General features: G+C 35.9%; 1 long non-coding RNA gene across 1 annotated transcript; it reads right to left on the reverse strand.

Moving 5' to 3' along the window:
- Window positions 1-3,199: 3,199 nt before the first annotated feature.
- On the reverse strand, window positions 3,200-4,670 carry LOC118682459 (uncharacterized). The gene is made up of 2 exons (XR_004978301.2): window positions 3,875-4,670; window positions 3,200-3,815 (listed from the first exon to the last, which is right to left on the reverse strand). It is a non-coding gene; the product is annotated as an uncharacterized lncRNA (long non-coding RNA).
- Between the last annotated feature and the right edge of the window lie 20,676 nt (window positions 4,671-25,346).

A 25,346-nucleotide genomic window follows, 5' to 3' on the forward strand; every position in this document is an offset into this window, starting at 1 on the left:
AACCAACCATATTTAAGGTACAATTCAAAAGTTCCAGGACTTTTTAAACAACGCGGCTTCTAGTGGCGCCATCTGTCTGAAATTGTTATCCCTCAATTGTGTATTCTGCAGTGTTGTCGTATAAAATTTATATAACAACTGACTTGTATAACAGCTGAGATATCGCGCTACATGTGACATTACATTTGTAGTGTCGGTCGGAAAATGAGCATCGAACAAAGAGCCAACCTAAAGTTTTGTTTTAAACTTGGTAAAACTTTTAACCAAAACTCATCAAATGATAAAACAAGTTTATGGCGATGATTGTCTATCCCGTAGCCGTATTCACGAGTGGTTTAAACGTTTTCAAGAGGGACGGGAGGACTTGGAAGGCGACGAAAGTTCGGGCCGGCCAAAAGATGTTGTGAACGAAAAAAACACGGAAATTGTGCTTGAATTCATTAAAAAATAGCCGAAATCATCGCTTAAATATATGGAATCGGAATTATCAATATCCGCAGCGTCGATTTATCGTATTTTGACAGAAAATTTGGGCTTCAGAAAGGTTTGTGCTCGATTTGTCCTGCACACTTTGAAACAACACGAAAAAGACCTCAGAATCAGACAGATTTTTTGACCAAAAATCGCATTCATATCATCAACCATTCACCCTTTTCGCCTGATATGGCACCCTGCGATTTTTATTTGTTCGGAAAACTACATTTGGCCATGAAAGGAAACCGCTATGCTGACGTTGATGCCATACAAAAGGCGACGACCGCCATCCTCAACGCTAAACTGACAAATGACCTAAAAAAGTCATTCGATAACCTTCTTGAACGTGCAAAACGTTATATTCAGGCGGAAGGAGACTATTTTGAAGGCGACCAATAAATTTGCACCTTGTGAATAGTTATTACATAGTGTTAAAACAAACCTAAAAAAAATGTTGTGATAAAAGCTTTGTCGTGAAATTCGTTTGAAGTCTGCTTAAAAATTAAACATTGAGAGGGAGACTTGCGTAAAGAAAAAATCTATAAATTAACCAAATTCCAGGTGTATAAAGGAGCAGAGTTCTGCTCTGAAGAAGGCCAATAACTCAAACGGTATCTTACGGTCATTGTACCATTAACAAAATTTTAACAGGGAACGGAGTAAATAATAATTTGTATAAAGACAACAAAGAAATAGACGAGCTCGCCTCTACCGTCGCTGTTGTTAAAAGCATTGCCTGCTACTGCCCCAGATCCTTCAGTCATACCTTCAATATCCAGTGGGATAGCACATTCAACACCATATCCCGTTAGCTTGGTGCCGCAAAAAGTATTATTGAAATTGTACACTTAAGTGGTCAAAGCTCATGATAACCCATCAAACGAAAAGCAGAACACACGAACCTTCATAAATGCGTTCACAAGCTGAAACATGACAACCCCTTATTCAACTGCCGCCAGCAATCCTTATTGGGTTCATCGAATGCGATTTTATGACTTAAAGAGGCATACTTATAACTATGGAGATATATAAGTATGTATATAGTTATGCTGATAGATACACGTATTTTTGTCAATTTCTATGAATGCCAACGAAAGTAAACCAAGTTACCCAAATTTACTCTGACTTCATTTCGCTCATTTCAAATTACTCACAGTCAACAACGAAGCAAATAAACTCCATAAATTTAGGCGCTTTAACCGCAATTTTCAGTGTCGACTAAATAACAATCAAAAAGCCAAAAGTACCAAAGGGATAACGAAAGCGCAAGAGAGAGAGAGAGAGAGTGAGAGACGGTGTTGGTAGTCTTTTTACACGCTGGACACAACTTTTGCGAACGAAGTGAAGTAGAAATTCGCAGGTTATCTCGTGCTATAAAACATAAACATTAATTGTATACATCATAGCACAGAACGGCAAAGCAATAACATAACCATAAGCACAAGCAACAACAATGGGAAAACAACAACAATAACTCGCTTGTGTGTAACATGAGTGGCAGTGTTGAGTTGAGCCGCAGTTCAATAAACACAAACAAAGTAGCGCATAAAATCTGATTATCCAGCCTTCCTGTCATTGCCGCCTTCAAGGGTAACAAAATCAACAAAGGCGCACACCACACACACACACAAGCATACGAATTTAAGCGCAACACAATATTGAAACAACAATAACACCACCACCATTTGTAGCGTTTATATTGAAAACGACGCGGGTATGCACAGTCATATCCTGCGCTATCTGCCTCTGCTTCATTATTTTGACCCGTCTCTCCCCGCGCTAACAGCCTTTCTGCTGTCTTCTGAAGTATTTTACCGGCATGCAATTTGCTCTCACTTTGTTGATATACTGGCGCTCTGAGCGGCGTGACCGAAATTGGATTTGCTAAACCGAAAATACGCCGGCCGACCAAAAAGCATAGGAAGCCGACCATGAGTGTATTTGTCAAACAGAGAACTATTCTCACTTATAAAAGAGAAGCGTATGTCCTGTATATAAAATAATTAGATCGTAGAGTCAAGAGAGCATAAAATATGTTAGCAACTAACATAGGCAGGGACTGTTGGTGAACAGCAACGGCCTACGTGTCCTCAGGCATGACGAAAAGTTTTCGTAACTCACTTCATATTCTGCTCGTACTCTTATTACCGTGCTATATAATATATAGGCTCAACAATTAATGAGCATACTCTTAAAACAAGCTGCCTCATTCGAAGAAGACTTATATGTGCTTAAGGAAGATTACAATAAATTATCAATCATATTATATTGAGAAAAATGTAAAAAAAGATTTCTTCTACATATGTGAATTATACCACACTTTTAGAAGCTCCTTCCCATACATAACTTGCACAAAATTACTTCAATTCGTTAGTCCAGAAGGAAACGTCGGAGATCCTATACAATATATAAGTTAACAATAGGATATAGATGCCATAGAAACTAAATTACCAAAATCAAGGTATTTTATGAAATCTTTTGTGTTTGTGCGAAGTAAACGTTTTTTTTTTTGTTTTAGGATAAGAATCAACATTACATTCATTTAAACAATCTAAAATATTATTTTTTTACTTCTATAAACTGTGTTGAATTTGTCATAGTTCTCTCTTTTGTCGCCCATAAGGGACCAAAACAGTTCCCCCAATATTTCTCACAATGTGTGTTTTGTATCGACCTTTCCCTTTTTTATGTTTCCGCTCCATCGAATAATAACAAAATATCAGCGCATTTTAGAAATTGAAAATTTTAATTTATCCGTGCCAAATTAGTAATTTCATCCACTTTTCGAAATGGAAGAAATTATTGACATATTGGCGTAAGCAAAAAAGCAAAATAAAATTGCAAATTATTTTTCATAAGCCAACTTCAAACAAAACGTACTAACTGTATCTAAAACGCACCAATCGTGTGTAACGGAGGTAAATGCAGTTAAACGAAATATACCGTACCGTTTAAAACTAAACTAATAGTCGCACAGTGGAGCGATAAATCTATGGTATTTGCTTGGAACGTAGGATTTATCATGAAGAAGTGCTTCCATAACTTAATATAAATCCATCCCGGTCAAAACAAGAAAAAAATGGTGAATCTCATTAAAATTCACATCAACTTAGCACCTCCAGCGATCAACATTCTGTAAAGCTCTTCTCAGAATTGAACACCATACTATTAACAATCTTTACACTTCACGAATAGATTTTTCGAATTGAATGAACTGATTCTGCTTGGGATTGGGATTCCTCTGCACTCCCCTTGAGTACTAATGTCTTAAATTCAGATTACTGCTCTTGGTTAGCCTTTATCAGGTTGCGCTGGGAGTTTATTAGGAGTCGAAGATTTTGCTATACAGTAAGAAGGTTAGTAAACACTACTTAATACACGAAACTAGTTACATACTTACATAATGAAATACTCTTTCTTTTCTAGCTCAATTGTAAAATGTACTAGTACTCATTCAACCTCGTAATAGTAATCGAAGTTTTTAATCGATTTACTTCCAAGCTCGCTAAAGTCATCAGCATCTTTAAATTATTCTTTTTTCTTTTCGAGTGAAGATTATTTGTTTGGGCATCGATTCTCCCCACATTCAAATTTGATTGAATAGTTGACAGCCGTATTTGCATTGGATGACAGTTAGAGCACACAAATTGTTGGAAAAATCATCACCTATAAAGTGCTTCAACGGGATTCCAATTGAATTGCGAAATGACTGAAAATGATTGAGTACACCAAAGGATTAATTAACAATTCATATTTACGATATTGGTGAGCGGTTCAATATTTGAAAATGCCAAATTGTATTTCAAAACCAGACCATAACTTTGTGCGTATATCGAAGGTAATTGACAGTTATTTGAATGTTGGCTTATACGTTATAAATTATTTAGATATCTGCTTCAACGTATAGCATGGTTAGTCCAGTGGTTAGATTAATGCTTTTGATTGAGAATTTTATGAAAAAAATATAAAGTGATTCAATGACATACATACAAGTATATTTATAAAGATGTCGAATTACGAGTATATGATATAATACATAACAAACAAAAACCAGTTAGGAAGCGATGACCAACGTGTGACCATACATGCTCCATCGAGTTTCCACGCAGTTTTATGAAGATAACTCACACACTGATATCTCAAGTGTTGACCGAAATACACAAGTATATAAAACAAATACTTTAAAAGTATCGGGTTAAAGGTCAATGTGGAGAAATCCTCTATTCTGGTATGCAGAGCATCAGGAAGAATCAAGAATATTGAAAAAAATGCTTTCATGATTGAGGGTAAGCCAATTAAAACGGTCAACCAAATTAAATATCTGGGAACAATAATCAGGAACAAAGCTTCGACAGACCTTGCCACAGCCAACGCAGTCAACAATGCCAGACAAGCTCTCGGTGCAACTAAATCTGTGCTATACAAAGCGAAAGTAGACTCCTGGTTTGCTAAAGCCAGGCTTTTTGACAGCTTGGTTACCTCCACTCTGCTATACAGTGTTCAAACCTGGGGTCCTGGAAATTTCCAGGAAATTGATAAAGTACAAGCAGATTATTTCAAGCAAATCTTCAACCTGCCCTAGAATACGCCTGGATACATCATTAGACTGGAATTGGGACTAACAAGACTATCTACTCGTGCACTAAGCCTCATATGGACTTTGATAATTAAGGTGCTAAATATGAGAGAATCTTCCTGGCCTAAAATGTATTATATATAAAGAAATTAATATCAATAACCTAAACCAGGGAAATAAGAAAAATTAGATTGCCACTCTTACCAAGATTTTTGCAGATCAAGGACTCGGGGACATGTTCAAGGACTTGAACCCCAAATCTAGCGAGAAAACTAAAGACGTATTCTTAGCCAACTATGAAAAATTTCTAAGAGAAGCTGTCTACTCCCAATACCTCAGATCGACCTCACTACAAGTCCAATCTGTCAGATCTCTCAACTTATCTACTCCCAAATATCTAAGATTAAGAGTTTCTCTGGAACTAACCAGGCTAATTTTACAACTCAAACTGGCGAATAAATATTATTGCTTCATAACGTGCCATAGCATAAGCTACTTGTATAAACTCAATACTAATATTCCATGTGAAGCGTGTGGGCAACAAAGCACAGAAACAATACTGCACTTATTAATTGAGTGCCAGAGATATGAGCAAACTAGAATAAAGTACTTTCAGGACCTAATGGCAGAGTTCAACGAACCTGCTATTATCTTTGCGATACTGAATATCCAAAATAAAGCTAATCTAATGAGAATCTACAACTACATGAAAGATGCCCTCGCACTGAGAAATATGAATTAATACGGATTCGCTCACCAGACTAAAATTAGATAAATAATCTATCATTCTTGTCGTTAAGTTAAATTATATTAAACTAAAGTTAAAAAAAAAAAAATTTTATACTGTACATGTTAGAACTATGACTGGTATGAAACTGAATATACCTATATAGAGACAAATTTGATGCTGTAAATTCTAAATATTTTAAAATTTTTTATTGTATATGCATTTTATTGAACAGATAATTTATATAAATTTTACCTAACCTCTTGCTATGAAAGAGTAATGTACTCTTATAAACAATATATTATCATATTTTTTATATTATTATATAAAGGGTGACCAAAGAGTTTCATTAACTTACTTCACATATTGACCGATATATACAGCATATGCAATCCGACATAGCATTCATTGTGTACCGAATTTGTTTAAAATTGGTAGGGCCTTTCTTAAGATAAGCGGTTTCACCTAAAGGTTGGCGGTGTCACGCCCATTGTATAATGTTTACACCAATTATAAAGGCCTCAAACACGATCTTGGTTGTGAAATTTAATAGTAAATAATTTAAATTGTGAATTAGCGCTCTTTTAGTAGTTTTCAACAGAACCGTTATATATTAGGTAAAGTAAAAAGTTCGTTCGGTTTTTTATTGATTTTTCAAAAGATGATAACTTTGTGTACATTTGTCCGATTTAAGTCAAATATGCGCCGTTTTGTTCGTAAACTTGTTGCCACCGAGATGCTAACTTCTCACCATTAAGCGCACCATTGACAGGAAAAGATGGTAATCACTTGGTGCCAGGTCCGGACTATAGGATGGGTGCATTAGAACTTCTCTTCCGAGCTCCAGGAGCTTCTGGCGAGTCACCAAAGACGTATGTGGCCTGGCGTTGTCCTGATGGAACACAATTCGGCCTCTGTTGATCAAAGATGGCCTCTTCTGGATGAGTGCTGCCTTCAAGCGATCCAGTTGTTGGCAGTAGAGGGCCGAACTGAGCCGTTTGCGCTCGATGTTGTCATAAGTGACCCATTTTTCATCGCCAGTCACAATCCGCTTCAGAAACGGGTCGATTTTGTTGCGATTCTGCAGCGATTTGCAGATGGAAATTCAGTCCATCATGTTTTTTGCGTTAGTTCGTGTGACACCCAAACAGCGAGCTCCTTTTTGCTTATCTTTAGTTCCTCAGCAGTTAAATAAGTGCTCACGTGACAGTCTGTTTCCACTATTTCCATGATTTTATCGCAATTTTCGACGACAGGCCTCCCGACGCGTGGTGCATCTTTGACATCGAAATTACCGGAACGGAACCTAGCAAATCACTTTTGTGCTACACGTTCGTTTACAGTATCGGGCCCATAAACTAAATTAATGTTTTTAGCCGCTTTGGCTGCTTTTTCGCTTTGGTCGAAGAAAAATTGTAAAATATAGCGAATTTTCTCTTTGTTGGTGTCCATCTTTGACGTGCGCTCACAACGAACTGAATAAATCAGTCGAAAAACTGTCAAAGACAAACTTTTAGCGCGAATAAACACGTTTTCAGCGCCGTATAGTATGACACAATGCGACACGTAACACTAGTACTATGGACAATAACGCCATCTCTTAAATAAAAACCGAACGAACTTTTTACTTGAAATAATATTATATTATATGTAACAATGGATGGGCCAGAGAAACTTCTTCTCAACAAATTTGGATGATTCAGCTTTAGTGAATTGTGAGATATATACTTTCAAATTATTAAGTGTCCTCGGCATGTCCTTTATTTAGGAACTTAGGTCAAAAATATGAAAAAAATTTATTTATTAATAATTTTTTCTGTCAGTAAATACTTTAATTTTATACAAATCAAAAAAGAACTTGACAGAATTAAAAAAAACAAATTGTAATTTTATAAGTAATGGATGTTTGTGTTGATCCAGTTACAACTGAAGCTCCTTTCGATGACCATCACTAATCGTTGGAGATTAATCTATAATAAATAGGATAAACTAAAAATTAGTTTTTTTAATAGCGAATCTAGTGAATAATATGGCAGCCTCAGCAGAATTTTTTGCAGAATTTCAGGAAAGACACAACAATTATTTGTTTATAAAAAATCGAAAAAATCGTTCGGGTTTAACGGTATAAATCTTGCAACTTTCAAGGAACAAGGTCATTGTTCGACGAAATTGTGAATGGATTACAATCAAATTTGTATCTTATTAACTTATTTTAAAGGTCATAGACCCACTTAGTTATATTATAATATTTTATTTCCTGCCAGAGAAAATTATTTTAAAATCACCCTCAAATGAGATATACCATAATTGATATAAACTCAACCGAAGAGGCTAAATTTAATAAATATATTGAGTTGATGTGAAAAACGTCAACAAAAGGATTGGATTTCATTATATAATTTTATTTTTAAGAAACCGTATTCAGTTAATTTCATTTAAATATCACATATTTTGACCTAAACAGTTTAAAGTATTACCACCTGATAATGATCGGAAATCATTACATAGAATATACGGGGGTAATGGAATGTCTGATGACTTACTTTTAACATTGTTCAGATATACTTGAGAATTTTTTTTTTTAATATTATAAATATGGATAAACATATGTATATATGGAGTAAAGTTAATCGGATGTTTCAAAATACTGAATATATATTATATGGGGGCTGAGGCAAGTTTTCACCCAATTTTATCCACTTTAAGCATAAAGATACACTGTCATTAAAAAAACTCGCTCTTTCAATTTAATTAAGACAACTCACATTGACCGAGAATTGCGGTATAAACTTAACTGGAAGTTCGAAAATCTTTATAATAGGTATATGGGGGCTAAGGGAAGTATTGATCATTTTTGACGCAAGGGATTACAAGAAACACTTTCCCCGAATTTCAAAAATATATCTCACCGATTGACCGTTGTGTGGGGACTTTAACAGTTGTAGTCCGATTTTGAAAAAGTTTAGTTTCGAGATGTCATACCTCAAAGGCACTATTTATGCAAAGTTTCTTCTGAACATATCTATTGGTGCTTGATTTGCAAACTGGAAAGTGAAAGAATCATATGGTATTTAAAATTGTGATACACTTACCGTACCGAATTTGGTTGAAATTGGTCGAGAGGTCTGTAGATATGTGATTTCACCTAAATGTCCAATTTTGATTCCGGCTCCTCCAAAGCCCTCATTTATTATCTTGGGTGTAAAATTTAATGACCCTGGCGCATTTACTTATTGATTTATGACGCTTTTAGTAGTTTTTAACAGAACCGTTATATTGTCAGACGGACGGACGGACAAACAGACAGTATGTCGGATTTCATGTCCTTAAAAATACATATGCTGGACTCTCATCTGGATTTCTTTCCGGCAAATTTGGGGGCTATAAGTGACGAGACGTTTCATCAGGGCATTTCCTTAATGAAGAAGCACCATCAAAAAACATGGAGCGCAGGAATGATTATTATTAGAGACTTAAAAAATACTTTCCTGAAGCTAAATATTAGCAAAAACCAAAAGTATTTTTTCTAGCAGTATTTCTTTAAGCAATATTTTCTCTTAATGTAGCAGATGTTTGTAATTTTTAAGAAAGTGTGTATACGTTCTGATGCCAAAGAAAACCTGATGTGGAATTTTTCTTCATTCACATATTATTGCTTAGTGGCTCTAGTACATTCAAAATTTCATATGAGTTTTCATGTGACAAAAAAAGTTTTTTTTTTGTTAACTAGTGTAATTAAAATTAAGATGATATCAATCACGAATGTGGTGAAAGTGAAATTTTGCTATGACGTAAGTTATTTGTTCATCACTATGAAGCCCAAATATTTAAATTTAACTGAATATACATTTATATATATATTCATATATATATATATATATAAAAATGTACTTCCTAAACAGATTCACCTATTTTATAAGCGTGTATGTTTGTATTTATGTTGAGATTCATTTGTTTCCTGACATGTACAGCATTTATTGTAAAAATCCACCGATAGAGGATATATCTGTACATTTTTACGACAGAATGAATCACACAATTGTGCCATCATCATCACTCATAAGTCCTTACATCATGCGTTTATCCTGTGAGCCCAAAATCCATTGTAGCTTACTAACCTACTTAAAGCGCCGCGAAAGCTCACACACTCATACAAAGTAATAAACAAATTTCATTGACGTGAGAACATAAAAAAGTGTATTACTACAAAGGACTGAGCGAAAACACAAGAACTCAAATCATTGACATAAAACCTTCTATTGAGCAGAGGAATGATAATAAATTCCGTAGTTGCTCCATACAATATTCTACACACCGTTCGTGATGCCAAAAAGACATAAAATCAGAATCATTGATTCAGAGGTGAGTTGGAGCAGCAGGCACATTAATCTGGGGACACTACAGAGCGTTATTTCGAACCAGGCAGTAGTGGAATGAATAAAATTTGGAGTTTGATAAAGTTATCCAAGCGAGCGCGTAAGAAGGTAAGGTTTCATATGGGGTGGCGTCTAATTAAATAACTCGCACTCCTAAACATGAATTTGGAAGCCGGAATGTACTTCTACTTTTTTCCAAGCAGCGATAATATGGGTTGTAGTACTCTCGGCAAAGCTTGCTAGTAAATTTAAGGCCAAATCTCTTTTCTTCAATACTAGTATCCACTAAAGGTACTCGTCAAATACGATTAATGTAGTTCAAATGGAAAAGAGGAGCATAAATATATCCGTGATAAAAATACAAACATAATTCCCGCCATTGGGAACGATGACAAAGTTTCAACTTTAAACGAAGAAGAAGTATAAAAGTATACAAGTTTTATTCGTCTGATAGGAGATATCATGAGAGATGGGGCTCTTATCTCTCGTTTTTGCCTAATTAGATTAAATAAGTCAGAAATGGCAGAATTCAGAACATAACATGCGGATTTTGAAACATTAAAAGCTTATAGTTGACCTGCTGATTGCGTGATTTTCTTTCTGTTTTCAGATTCAGTGATTAAAAGTTTTCCGAAACTTCTAGACCGATCGACTTGAAATTTTCAAATACCTTTCTAACTATATGGACTACTACCCTAATGATCGAATAATACATATTGGTCTGAATCTTTAAGTGAGATGGAAAGTCAAAATGGATGGAAATTATATTGCGTATATTGGAAGATCTGGACTGATCGCATTAACATTTGGCATTGTTGCAACATGTTTTCACACAATTTTGCGAAAATAATTCACACTGAACAACATTTTGATCATAAAGTCTGCTGGACTAATCAAAATCATCATACATATTATATGGAGTATCCTCTATTTGCTCAAGATTTTAATCCCCTTAACTCTATTGGTCCTTGATTCGTATGGAATTTAAAATTTGTATATATGGGAAGTAAGCGTGGTTGTTGTCAAACTTCACCCATTTTCACAACGTAAATTACCATTGTTGAAATAATGCGATGCCACGGTCGTCAATCCGGGACGGTTTTTTTTAGTCACCAATTTTTCCATATTATAATTCAATAAAAATTGCAATATATTGTATAATAGGTGAGAGAGCAACACAAATTCATTATTTTTTTCAATTTCTAAGCCCGGGACGGCAGGGACGCTTAACTCGGAACCTGGACTGTCCTGGCCGAACCGTGACGAATGGTCAGCTAAAGTTATATGTATACAATATATATACATATATATGTATACAACTCTATATCTCTCTCGATTAGTTTTACGTAGGTGTTACAAACAACCGTTAGGGGAAAAAAATTATTAGTAAAAAATTATAGTATAAACATTTTCCTCATTGTCAGAAACCTTTTTTCCGGAGCTCCTGGTCCTCCTGGAAATCACCTACGGGATCAAGAAAATCCAAAATGAATCGGCGATTGATAAAGTACATACATTATGTAAATGCATATTTTTTTTATTTATTAATCTTAAAAAAAAAATTACAAAAACTTAAGCTCGGTACCTTGAGGTTGGGTTTCTGACCGAACTCATTATTTAGCAAACCAGGCAATTATTACAAATGTTTAAGGACTACCAATACTGGCACTAAACCAATAATACCGTCCAAGTTTGTTTCCTGAAATCACGGACTGCTATAAGTTCTTTATTGGCGTAACTTAAAATGTGGTGGTAGTGAATAGTGCGATATTTTTTAATACGGCACTTACTAGTAACAGTTTGAAATATATTAAATTCCTTACATATTATATAATGAAAATGTGTAGATAAGTAATTTATAAGTTCTCCGAATCTATATAAATACTACATGCAACAATACAGCGTCTACCTATAGAGATGACATGATTTTGACAGCTCGTTTGTTTACGGATTCGGGTAAAATTTTGTCATTGTGTTCAGTAAGGTTTGCCATTTCATCATGTCACGTTTCACTTTGGTACAACGCTTAGAAATTGTCAAGATTGGTGACTCGTTAATTTCGAGAAATGGTCCAGTCAAATGGTCGCTAAGATCATGCAATTTAACACCTGTAGATTATTTTCTCTGAGAGTATGTTAATTCAAAGGCTTACACCAATCAACGCTCGAGGAGCTCTAAGACAACCTTCAGCCCACTATAGCTGAAATTCCAGCCAAAATGTTGCACCTCGGGGGCCATTTGGCCGACATTTTGTTAAAATCATAAATGGCATAAAATTATCTGCATAACAAAAAAATAACAGAACCCATTTTGACCAAGTTTGAGTGTTTTATTTCATTGCATCATAACGTCGTTCTTGTTGGTAGAACAAAACGACCCGCTAAACACAGCAAAGGTAAGGAAAAGTAGATTTTTTGGAGCAAATCCGTTTGGCTAAAATCCGGATGTGGCCATAATTCGCTACTGTCATTGCTGTATCCTCTAGCTTGGATGTGTGTGCGCTTGATGGATGCCTCAACATGGTGCGTACACACACCCTTACATGCATGTTAAGTCCTGTACGTGCGTGTGTGCTGCCATGTGAGCCGTATGTGCCATGTGTCCTGCCCGCTTTGGCGCTCCCTAGCAATATAATCTATGGCTTTGTTTGCACAAAATATGACTATGTGTAAGGACATAAAGTCCTGCATGCAGTACACCGGCGAACAACGGCGGCAAAAACTTGCACACGCGAAACCACAAAAGAAAATGAAAGCACAGACTAAAGCAACAACAGCAACAGCCATAGCCGTGCCGACAGGCCTACTAGCATATTCACTAGCTGACTGAGCGCAAATCGTCGACAATGGCGCTGAGCGCATGCTGATGCAAGTCGGGCGCGGGGCAGCTCACATAAAAGCACATACTTTTATTGATTTTCATTGAAAGTAAAGGACGAGAAAATAGATAAATAAACGATAGCAGAAAAAATGCATAAAACGAAAGCCAGAAGAACAAAATGAAATGTATTATGCCACATATACATACATATACGTGTATTTATGTATGGGAGAGTGTTTGTTGAAAACCAACACAAAAGCAAAGCAGACATGAACCTTACGAGTACCAAAGAGCGCGAAAACACATTGAAAGTGAAACAACAAAAACAGCGCCAGCGCAGGCAGGCAGTGCTACATACGTACAATAGTAACAGCAGCAGCAAAAATGAACGTGGAAAAAACAAACAGCAAACCGGTAATATCAGCCCTCAGGCGTCAGGCACTCGGCACTCTCGACACTAACTGTTACGGAGCAGGAAGCGAGTTTGGGTGCTAGCGGAAGTCTGACTGAGGCAGTAACTGGTTGGTTTGGCGCACAGTTAGATGCGCCAACAGTCGCCCATGTAGTCCGTCACAAAGGACTCTGCACAGCTGCCACCACGGCTGAATGCTAATGAAAATGTTTGTGTGTGTAAATTTGTACAAATACACATGTCGGTTTGCCACAACGCCCGCTCAACGATGTGCACAATGCGACCAGTAAAATTTTTATGGACTTAAATGACTTTTATGGCGAACCAACATACCAACACAGTCTCAACGTGCGGCTGTAATTGACTTTGAGTGATTAAATTCTTTTGTATGTCTACTTTCAGGCTTTAAAACTTATTGGCGCTAATGCTAAATTAATATGACGTAGGTTTAAATTGAAACAGTGAATGCGACTACGATTACTTCGGATCTATGGAACCCCGCATGCAAAGTTGTTTTGGCGACGCGGCGTAAAAAACAATCCGAAGTAGAAAACTTTATAGAGGTGAACTTCGTCGCTTCGATTAGTACCTTCAATTTCTTTCATTAAAATAGTACCAAAATTGCAATACCTCGATTTTTAAGTGGAACCTTTAAGAGAGATTTTAAAATATTAAGAGATTACAAAAACCAGGACTTTAAGCTTTTAACTTACCTGTATTTTTTTTTTTGCATTTATAATCCCAGTAGGTAGGTAGGATCAGGCTCCCTGGGCTCAGTTAGCGCTAGATGCGCCATTTTGATGCAATATAATTGGACCTTTATAACGTTGCTATCTCGTTTGATCGTTGCGTTCATTTAATGCTCTCAATGACACTACTAATATTCGTTTTGCTTTTTTATACCTTTCCATGATCGAGCTAGGCATTCACAAAGAAAGTGGAAACCCGTTTCCGTAGTCCCTTCTACCTTGCAGTTGCGGCAAATATTGTTATGAGGCAGACCCATTTTTAGCGCATGCTCTCTTAAAGGCCTGTGCCCCATTATAGTAGCTGTAAATCTGTAAATACTATTCTTGGACCTATTTAATAGGTCCTTAGTTTTAGCCTTTTTTATACTTGGGTCGTAATTGCTTCGTTATCTTACAGTTTGTTATTGATTTCTTTTGATCGTACACAGCGGGCATGGTATTAACTCCACCTCGGATTCGTCTAAAGAAGCTCTTACCCTTGCCAGTTCATCTGCTTTTTCGTTGCATAAAATGTTCTTGTGGCCAGAAACCTTAATTATGGACAAGTGGAGTTGACCAGCCAGTGAGCTGAAAATATTTCTGGAATTGTTGACTACGCTTGAATCAATTTGTGGTGTCGACAAGACAATCCCAATAACCGATCTATAAAATTGACTTCCAGACCATTCAAAGGTTCTTTAGTATTGAAAGTTAATAAACAACTTGAAATCCAAAGAAGCTGGAAAAAATAATTAGGTATATAATGGCCACTTTACTACACTACTAATACACGGTATTGTGTAGTAGCTTTAATCTTCTTATTCAGCTTGTGCTACAAATAGGAATTAAACGGAAATCAAAGAGGCATGAATCGATCCTTTGCCTGTGGTAAAGGCGAAATATAATTATTTCTGTATGTTGAGAAAGGCTGACGTAAAACGTCAGTTTACAAGTATATGTGTATAATTTTCCTCATTGGCCTTTCCAACTTTCCTATTCAGCTTTTTCTATAATTTATTTTATTATTTCTTATCACCAGTCATGAAAACGATGTAGCTGAAATGGAAATTAGGCGCCTCAACAAACTGTCAATAACTCATTTTTCGTTCGAGTAAAAACCTTTAATTAACTTCAACAAGGCAAGATGACAATGTTTGGAATGATTCAAAGATCATGATGAGCTTTACCAATGCGAGAACAGAAGAAGGAATTATAATATTTTTGGGGTCTTATTTCTGGGGTGCAGTATTATGATATAAACTAATATTTCTGGCGTTTTCATCACTTGTTTCAAGTTCTTTCTTAACATGTACTTGTACTATAGATAGGTACATATATTCAGAAACAGGTGCTCGTCCTCTATTTATTCTACCTTTCCGCCGAAAACTATATCGTTTATACTCCACAGCAATCTAGAAACCGTTTGAAACTGTCAGAGACGCTCGCATGTACCGGAACGCCAACGCACATAAGGAAATGTTACTCCGCTTCCAGCGACAAACGAGCGGAATCTTACAAATGAGTGTGACCTGTACTCCAAAAATAAGTTGGAAAAAATAAAATAAGTGTCACAAGTGGAAATATGGCATCACAGAGTGACGCCATTTGTAAGCAAGCGCAATTGGTATGCAAGTTCAAAGTTAAGAAGTGCTTTTGAAGCGGTGTGAGCTGGCATTCAGAGCTGGAAGCCTTGGCACGGCTGCAGAGCAAAGTAAAATAAATATTTGCGACACCGCACCAATGGGTGTGGGCGGAAAGGCAATAAGGAACATGAAACTCTCAGACAGTCAAAGTTAGACAGGGAGTTTGCCAAGAAAGAGCGTTACAAACAAGCCAGCGCATATCTTTCGGAGGGCCAAACATATATTTATGGGAAAATAAAGTCAATGTAAATAGCGCGTGTGTACGTGAGTGACTGACTAGACACGTCGACTACGTGGTATGCGTTAATATCCTCGAATACATACACACACTTTATACTTTCTTGTTGCATCGGTCGTCTCGGCGCATTGTGAATGTTGGCAAAGTAGCAAAAATTCATTGCATTCAATTGCAAAGCTATTAAAGTGGACTCAGAATCAGACCCAGACATATGGCTCGTTGGCCGTGGAAAGCGTTAATATAGCGTCGCCAGCAGGAAGGCCGAGCAAAGCAACATGACTGTTGCATGCAGAAGTCAATGCGCTGCAGGAAGGAATAATTCAATTGAGACCACCACTTGGTCGACAATAATAACAATGGCATACTTACGGCCGACAAATGGGTGTTGACAAGTTTTACGGGAACGAACGGAGATGCACTGGTAAGCGCAAGGCAAGGAACAGACGAATGCATTGAAGAGAGTTAAATAAAACGAAAGAATGAACTGGAAAGAGGTGAAGAAAACGCACGAAGGTATTTAAAAGAGTGCATGTGTGTAAGGAATGCACTTGGGACAAAATAACAAATTCACGTTGTCTTGCTAAAGATTTATGTAGTCTGGGGTGGCTGAATAGTCTTTCAAGAGATAATGTCCATACTCCTATGTCGTTTTATCGTCGTGATGGTTTTTCTTAATTTTTTTTAGGTTATTAGTTAGCTGACTATAGACATGAAAAAATGTTTCATGACAAAAATTATAGATATAGATAAATCGGAAGTTGTCTGGCAAATAATGCATACAAATAATACGAAATGCGTCATCTATGAAAGAGATCCATTATATTTTCGTTTTACGTTTCAATGACAGGAAGGTAACTCGTATACTACAATTCTTTGTGTATCTTAGGTTAGGGACCAGTGAAGTCTATTAGCCTAGGCAGGAAAGACCACATTTCGAAGCGCATTTAGAAGGCAACCCTTGCGCAAGTTTTAAGGTGAATTTGTATGTAAATTGTGACGTAAACGATCTACTAATCGTTGCGTTCTCTAGTTCATCACCATTCCGATATCTACGTTCAGTTTCTACAAATTTAAAAATCTTGGGCGACAATAAAATCAGTTTTATTCTTTATAAGATCACTGAGTAGAGGCACCTTCGTGTTTCGATTCGGTCAAGCCTAGTATAAATATGAACATGAAATTATCAAATATATGTACATGGTGTATTTTGCTATACATATCTCTACGCAATCAACTAATGTCTGTGGGTTATGTTTAATAATAAGAAAAAATCTCTGTTCAGTTATGTACGAGTATAATATAATTTCCGTTTATATAAAAGTGATTATCACAATATTTGAAAATTGTGTATTCTTGTTAAGTAGGTAGAAAGGTAAGTACATGCTATTCACCGTATTCATTTCCTTTACTTTCTTCCCTGATACTCATGCAGGCGCTTCATTACGGTTCTTCAAATATACTCGTTTATGTAAAGTCTCCTATTCCTAATACTTATTTACAGAGAAATACGAAATTCTACCCACTCCATCTTCTTTCTTTATTTGCCTGCTCTGCAGCACTCATACCCTACTGGCCGCATCGAAGCCAACCCTGATAGCGCTCATGATTTTTTGTCCATTTAAATACTTTTGAGCTACTTCTGTCAAGCTGCCCATTTTTGCGAACTTGTAATTTCTTTTGTATGTAAATAAAAATGGCAGGAAAATGAGCATAAAAAATTACATCTTTGTCGCAGTGAATTTTCGAATTAAATTAGCTGTAAGTGGGTCAGACCGCCATACATCAACTCTCACAACTCACAACGCGCAGTCTAACTGTTGAGCTCACTATGTCGGCTCACTTGCCAAATCATTTGTGCCAATCGTTCTGCTGGTCCGCAAGCCCATTTGCCTTTTGCTCTGTTGGTCTTTGGAACCCCTCCATCCATCCAACCATCTGTTTGGTCTTACGTTACTAAGCGAACTCGGTCGTTCAAAGACTGCGACGCGTGCTTGTATGTGGTAGCTGGTTGTCGGCGGCTGGAGGAAGGCATGAAAGGATTCAATTTCATTTGAAATTATCATTATTACAACGTTGGCATTCGTGATTATACACGGACAGTGTGAACCTGATTTGCCTGCTGTACGTTGCCGTTGTTGTTGCAGCAACTTGTTACAGCAGCTGCAAGCAATAGTCTAACTACATGCCATCCTGTCTAAGCAGCCGACGGTGGTGGTAGTAATCGTGTTGGTGATGACAACGTGTTATTGTTGTTTTTTTGGTGTCACAGTAGTTGTAAATAACGATCTGACGACATTTGACCGTATGAGGAGCGCGGCAGTACCCTTGTACAAATGCCAAAGTGGTTATTGTTGCTTCTGTTGATGCAATTTCATCTTTCCATCTCTCTATCTTTCCGTCCACTGTGGCTTGTTCTCAATGCCGTGGCTGCTGCCGCATACGAAAGCCAATATCATCAACAAATTAATTTGGTGCAGTTTGTTTCCATTGCTTGTTTGCCGTAGACCGTATTTTTCCGGATTTCAGCTTCCCACCCAATGAGGTAGTTAGAGAAAATTGAATGGATTTTTGTATTACATTTTCTACCCGGCTGCCAGGCGGCATAATTAAATGAAAATCATTTCACTTTTAAATCAGCTTCATACAGCAAAACATTTGAGTTGAGAGTGAATTTGATTTTGGACTGGACTCTAATAATTGGGAATGGAGAGTTCAGTGAAAATTATGTTATACACATATATTATTAAAAATCAGTGAAGGAGATTTACTAACCTTTAGATATTTCTACCGATAGCTTATCTAAATGGAAATAAACATATAATATTTAGATAGGAATAGAGGCTTATATACAGACAAGGCTTTTTCCACGCAGTAATCAATATCGTTTAACACTTCAGACCAAGCCTTTAAGACCGTGCATGAATTATTATTCAGCTAAAAAAAAACAAAATTATTAGTCAAATGTACAAGCCAATGCCATTATCATTTAATCATAACTAATCCGAAATTACCAGGCGGAAATATTTGCAACATTTTAGAAAATATATTTTGTCAATTCTTACGATACAATTTTTATATTCTCGCAACAAGTTGCTACAGAGTGTAATAGTTTTGCTCACATAAAGGTTGTTTGTAACACGTAAAACTAATCAAGCTAGATATAGAGTTATGTATATATATATATGTATATATATATGTGATCAGGACGACTAGACAATTGAAATCCGATTGACAGTTTGTCCGGCCGTCTGTCTGTGAAAGCGATAACTTAAGTAAAAATCCAGATATTAATCAGCAATCAATAAAAATCGTATAAATTAATATTTCGACTCTTAAGGAAGTGTGGTTCATTGCCCGAAAAAGGCTACTTAATTTCTAAGATCGGACGTGGTATTCTAAGTTACTGAATCATTTTGAATTTCTCCGATTTTTGGTTATTTTATTTTCACGAGTCTCCATTAATTAGTTGAAAGTCAGCGTCCTTATTCGGACGACATTACCCACAGAGACGACGCTACCTTACGGTTATATATAGTAGTGTTAGCTTAATGTCCACTTAGCTAGTTCAATGCTTATCTGTCCAGGAGGTACATGGTAAAAAGAACTCTCCACTAGAGAATTAATAATAATGTGGTTCGATCTTCACTATCTTAGAAAATTCTGTGAATGTTCTTTTATTTCAGCGCGGATTAAGTTTTCAAAGCGTAAATGCATACGAGCTCGTTAGCCACTCCCACCACGTCAATATTAGAAAACAGTTTGCTTTCGTTATTGCCTTCAATGGACTCATTACACTTGTCAAAAAAACTTGGAAATAAAGAAATGAAGTTTGCTAATAGGTATAAAGGAAAAAAGTTTTTAGGCGAATTTACGCCAGGAAATTAATCACAGATTTACGAGGTTCATCATTTAATTACACGCACCATCAAGGAGCGCTCAGCACTGGCGGAGCGGTTGACCATAAAGTGTGCGCACACGCGAAACATTAAATTCAAACTTCGAAAAAATCCTTAATGATTAAATTAATTTGTTGTTGGCTTATCGCAATGTGAAATCGTTTCTTTCCCACGAAGACGAGCGCACACACAACTGCACACTATAAAGTAAACAAGTTAGGAAATATGAGCGTGTCAGGACGAAGGATAACTTCGGGAAGGCAAAAAGAAATTACAGCAAAGCCAAAATATAATAAAAGTGGGAAGTGAAGAGAAATAAAAAGCAATAAAAACGAAAAATGTGCCACAAATCGCTACGACCGCCTTAAGCGATGAGCGAAGGCTCAGCTGCGAGCCGTGGAAGATATTTTTACAAGTAGAGCAAGGAGCATCAAAAGAGAAAATGTATGTAAGTAGTGGAAAAAGAACAAACAAAACCAAATTTACCAGGAAGGTAAGTAAGGCGAACGACGTAAAGTGGTGAAATAGATGAAAGCCGGCGCTGGCTCTGATAGCAACAGTGGCTTCGCAAGGTAATAAATTCCTGTAAACACAATCAACGAAAGGTGCAACAAACGAAGTCTACGTACCGCCAGTGTACGGCTGGACTTAAATACCTCAATGCTGCGCGTGTTCTCTCGCCCTGGCAACGGGTACAAAAACCTACAACGCTACATCGCACTGTTTATTATCCTGCAAACTAAATGCCGCATTCGCCGGCTGGCAAACGAACGCACCTATTAGAGCAGGAAGTGAATTCTATAGAGCCGAATGGACGGGAGAACCCCGATGATAACGCCAAAGTGATAGCTACGGCAAACAGTTGAAGACGACAGCCAGTGAATGCCACCTGCCACCTGACACTGTTCTGGTTTCAGTGCTGTACCGAAGCGATGGAACAAAGGACCCACTTGCATATATACCAGTATTGGGGTGGGGTGCAGAGCCAATTGCTGCCACAACGACGGTGCGTTGGCACGTCAGAACGTTGAACTCGAGCATAACTAGTTGGTTTTTATTAGGCATTCAATGCAGTGCGAGTTTTAAATTATGTGGTTTTTCCAGCAACAACTGGAGGATAACTACAAGAAATATAACGAGAGAGAAGTAATGTGCGTTTGGTTCTATGTGCGTGTATAGGTATGTATCTGGCTGTGAAGCAAAAGGACTAGCGCAACAACAACACTTCCATATATGTATGCACATGTATGTATATATGTAAAAACAACATGCAAGTGCTTGTTAAAGGAATGAGGAGAATATTTTTTGTTTTTTAGTTTATTTTTATAAAACTTTTGTTTTCCCTGAATTCGCCTATGTGGGGAATTTCAGGTTTTAGAAATTTAAACCGAAGTGAAAATAACCCTCCTTATGCTGCCGCCAAAAACGTGGTGTGTATACATTACAACAACAATACAAACAATCACTACACAAGCACTCAAATGGAAATGAAAGCAGATAACCTGCTTACAAGCTGAAGGACCTTATACTTAAAACGGTGTACATACATGCACACATACATACAAATATACATATATATGTAGGTGTGTACTAATACAAATAAATGTACATGTGGAGACGGTGAAAACCTCGGGTGAATTTGTGAATTTTTATGCACTCACAAAAGCATATGTACTATATAGAGATATATACTACATAGGTACATATACTATTTTATATATACCTATACTATACTATTTGAAAGCGCTTCTCAAAAGTGCATGAATAACTACCAAAAACAACGTAATTTCAAAACTTTTCACAAAGTTGGGTTGTACACTTATAAACGTCCGCCGAGCATCCGCAACCTCTGCCCATTACCGTTATGCGCGACTTGTCCTAATCCGTAGCTGACGTTTGGCCCTCTTTTACTTAGGACTACTGCTTACTAAGTAAAGTTTCACGCAAATGTTAAGTTAAGAATTAATTAGAGAGTCGTAAAATGGCGAATTTCGTATGCAAACTTTCACTGGTGCTTTGTGGGCTTTTAAGTATCTAGTGACCACAACAACTACATTAACCTGTATATAGGTTTGTAATGCGGAGAGTGAAAAGGCGAAATATATAAAAATATTTTCTAGAAGTCACCGGCCACACGTTGCTGTGGCTAGGGTTTACATTACATTATATTATTGTAAATTATTCAATATCTTAAAATGTTATTTGTGAATAAAAACGAAAACGTCATTGCTGGTATAAAAATCAATGCGGTTAAAATTTGAACATTACTTTTAAATCCTAAAACGTTTTTTGTTTTTTGTAAATATAATAATCAAGTTTATTTAGAATCTGTCTCCTTCAACGTTCATAGAATACAAGATTACGACAACTTTAAAATCATATGATTAAATATTAATCATAAAAAGCTATAAACCGACAATTTACTTGTAAGGAATTAAAAATAATTTGTATCAGAGATATTATGAAATAGTTTTGCACTTAAAAAACTTATTTTAGTTTTCAAAAATATTTCACTCTAAAATCAAGTTTTAATTTTTAACAAAAAAATTATTCATATAGCAAATCTAATTTCCTGATGACATTTGGAAGAATGACATATTTAAATAAGTCAAATCCTTTATAAAAGTTCGAGGCGGGCGCGCATTGTTTATAAAAAACGAACATGAAAATCACTTTTTATACATTTTTTCATAACTTTTTTCACACTTTTCTGAAGTCGTAAAGCCTTAAATTTTGCAAAAATTGCTTTTAAAAATTTGAAAGGAGGATAAAGGGTACAGTGGGTTGTTGTAGCAAAGATATAGACAAATTGTGTGAATGATATGATTGTAATGAAGAAATTTAAATAACAAAATTTCGCATAAGTTTGCCAAACTTACAGGGGAGGAAACTAACATAATGTAAAATTTTGGATTATAAGATATTATTGACATTGTTTTTGTATCAGTATATCGACACATACTTACATATATATATGTTTTCTTCTTACATTTCTGAAGATTTATTAAAAATGAAAGTTTAAAAAAGCTTTGGGTTAACCTTTTGCGACGCAGAGGGTGGTCAAAATTCAAGAATTTGCTCCAATCATTTTGAAGTGGATGATTTCAAAGAATACATCCTATTCAAATTGGATAAGTTTTACCTATATATAAATAATGACATAAACAAAAAACGCAAAAATAAAACACAGTAATATTACTAATGATTTATTTTCATTCATTAAATCAACATCGTCATACCTAAGTCGGACTAATTTGAAAAATATTATCTACATTATGAGTTTAATAGTTTTATTCACCTAACGGTTGTTTGTATCACCTAAAACTAATCGAGTTAGATTTAGGGTTATATATATATAAATGATCAGGATGAAGAGAAGAGTTGAAATCCGGGTGACTGTCTGTCCGTCCGTCCGTCTGTCTGTCCGTCCTGTCTGTCTGTGACTTGAGTAAAAATTGAGATACCTTTATGAAACTTGGTACACATGTTCCTTGGAACCGTAAGACGGTTGGTATTGCAGATGGGCGTAATCGGACCACTGCCACGCCCACAAATCGCCATTAATCAAAAACAAATAAATTGTCATAATTAAGCTCCGCAATAAGATACAAGACTCTTATTTGGTATACAGGATCACATTAGAGAGGGGCATCTGCAGTTGAAATTTTTTTAAGTGGGCGTGGCCCCGCCCCCTTATAAGTTTAGTGTGCGTACCTCCTATACTACTGAAGCTACAATAACTAAATTCAATGGGGACAAATGTTTTTAGCATCTCTATCGATGGTGTGAAAATGGGTGAAATCGGGTAACAACCCCGCCCTAAATACTCCAAAAACATTAAATTTTTTCTCTGGGATAGGAACCACGTTCAAGATTAGATAGTGGGCGTGGCACCGCCCACTTTTAGGTGAAAACCCATATCTTGGGATCTGCTTAACCGATTTCAAGCAAATTTGGTACATAATATTCTTCTCATATTTCTATGTTATAGTACGAAAATGGGCGAAATCGGATTACAACCACGCCTATTTCCCATATAACATCATTTTACATTCCATCTGATTTTTTCACTTTCCAGTATGCAAATCAAGCAACAATGATTATATCGGCGTAAAACTTTGAGTGAATAATACGTTTAAAGTATGCCACCTTGTAACGAAAAATTATATAAATTGAACCAAAAATGTTCAAGCCTCTAGGTACTGAATATGTGGACCCCAGTGCCTATAGTTGGCTTTTTACCAAGATCCACAAAGAAATCTAAAACGAGTATACCATTTGACTTTGCGAGAGTATAAAATCTTCGGTTACATCCGAACTTAGCCCTTCCTTACTTATTAGATACAATTTTTTGATGTTAAATGGTTTACCCATTTAGATTTTTAAATATTTTTTCACATTGGTTCATAATCTCCATTATTTTTTCAGCTGGATTCAGCAACCCAGTCTCGCATACGTGATTAACCTATAATCGGTCTCAAATTCAACCAATTCCGTTTTCAATTTTTTGCAAATGTATCCCAGTCGGCATAAAGGTGTTGAAGAGCGTTATTTGATTAAATAATACCCAAATTACTAAAATATTTCTTACGAATTCGCGCTTATTTTTGTAAATGCCAAAAACTTAAATAAATACATCGTGCACTTTAAAATTATTGAGTTTTAACTAACCTCCGTGTCGCAAAAGGTGACTTAAAGCATTTTTAAATCCTCATTTTTGAGAAATCTCAAGAAATGTGTATTTGAACCTAATAACAAACATACATACACGTAAGAAGCAAAATATATAATTTAGCTTTAAAGCTAATTTGTAATAAATCACAAAAATAGATGGAGCGGAAAACATATGTATACATGTATAAATAGGGTGGAGCGAAATTTTTATTTATTTTTTTGTTTAGCCTGGGAGTAAAATCTATAAATTATAAAGAAGAAAATTTTTGGACAAAAAAAATTTTTTTTAACATCTAGAAGCGGCGCAGTCAGTTTTGAAGTAAATTTCGAGACATTTTTTTTAGACAAGAAAAAATTATTTTTGGTTTAAACTCTTTACATTTATATAAAAATTACCGAATGTGACGGTTTTAGACTCAAAATTTATTTTAACGCTTAGGAAAGCATGTTGTCGTTTAAAACTTTTTTTTTAAAACTCCAATAATAACCACAAAATTTTTTTTTAAGCACACACACCTTCTAGAACTCATATCAAAGTTTTTACGAAATAAAAAATTTAAACTCGAAAATTTACTTTAAAACTGAGTGCGCCGCCTCTAGATGTAAAAAAAAATTGGTTTTTTTTGTCCAAAAGTTTTCTCTTTTTAAAATCTATAGATTTTACCCCCAGGCTAAACAATAAAAAAAATTGTTTTTTCGCTCCACCCTAATGTATATGTATTTCTGTGACATATTGATACATGAACAATGTCATGAATTTCTTTCTATACATATTGTTTCAC

The sequence above is a fragment of the Bactrocera oleae genome, chromosome 5 (genome assembly GCF_042242935.1).
Source record: "Bactrocera oleae isolate idBacOlea1 chromosome 5, idBacOlea1, whole genome shotgun sequence".
Lineage (NCBI taxonomy): Eukaryota > Metazoa > Arthropoda > Insecta > Diptera > Tephritidae > Bactrocera > Bactrocera oleae.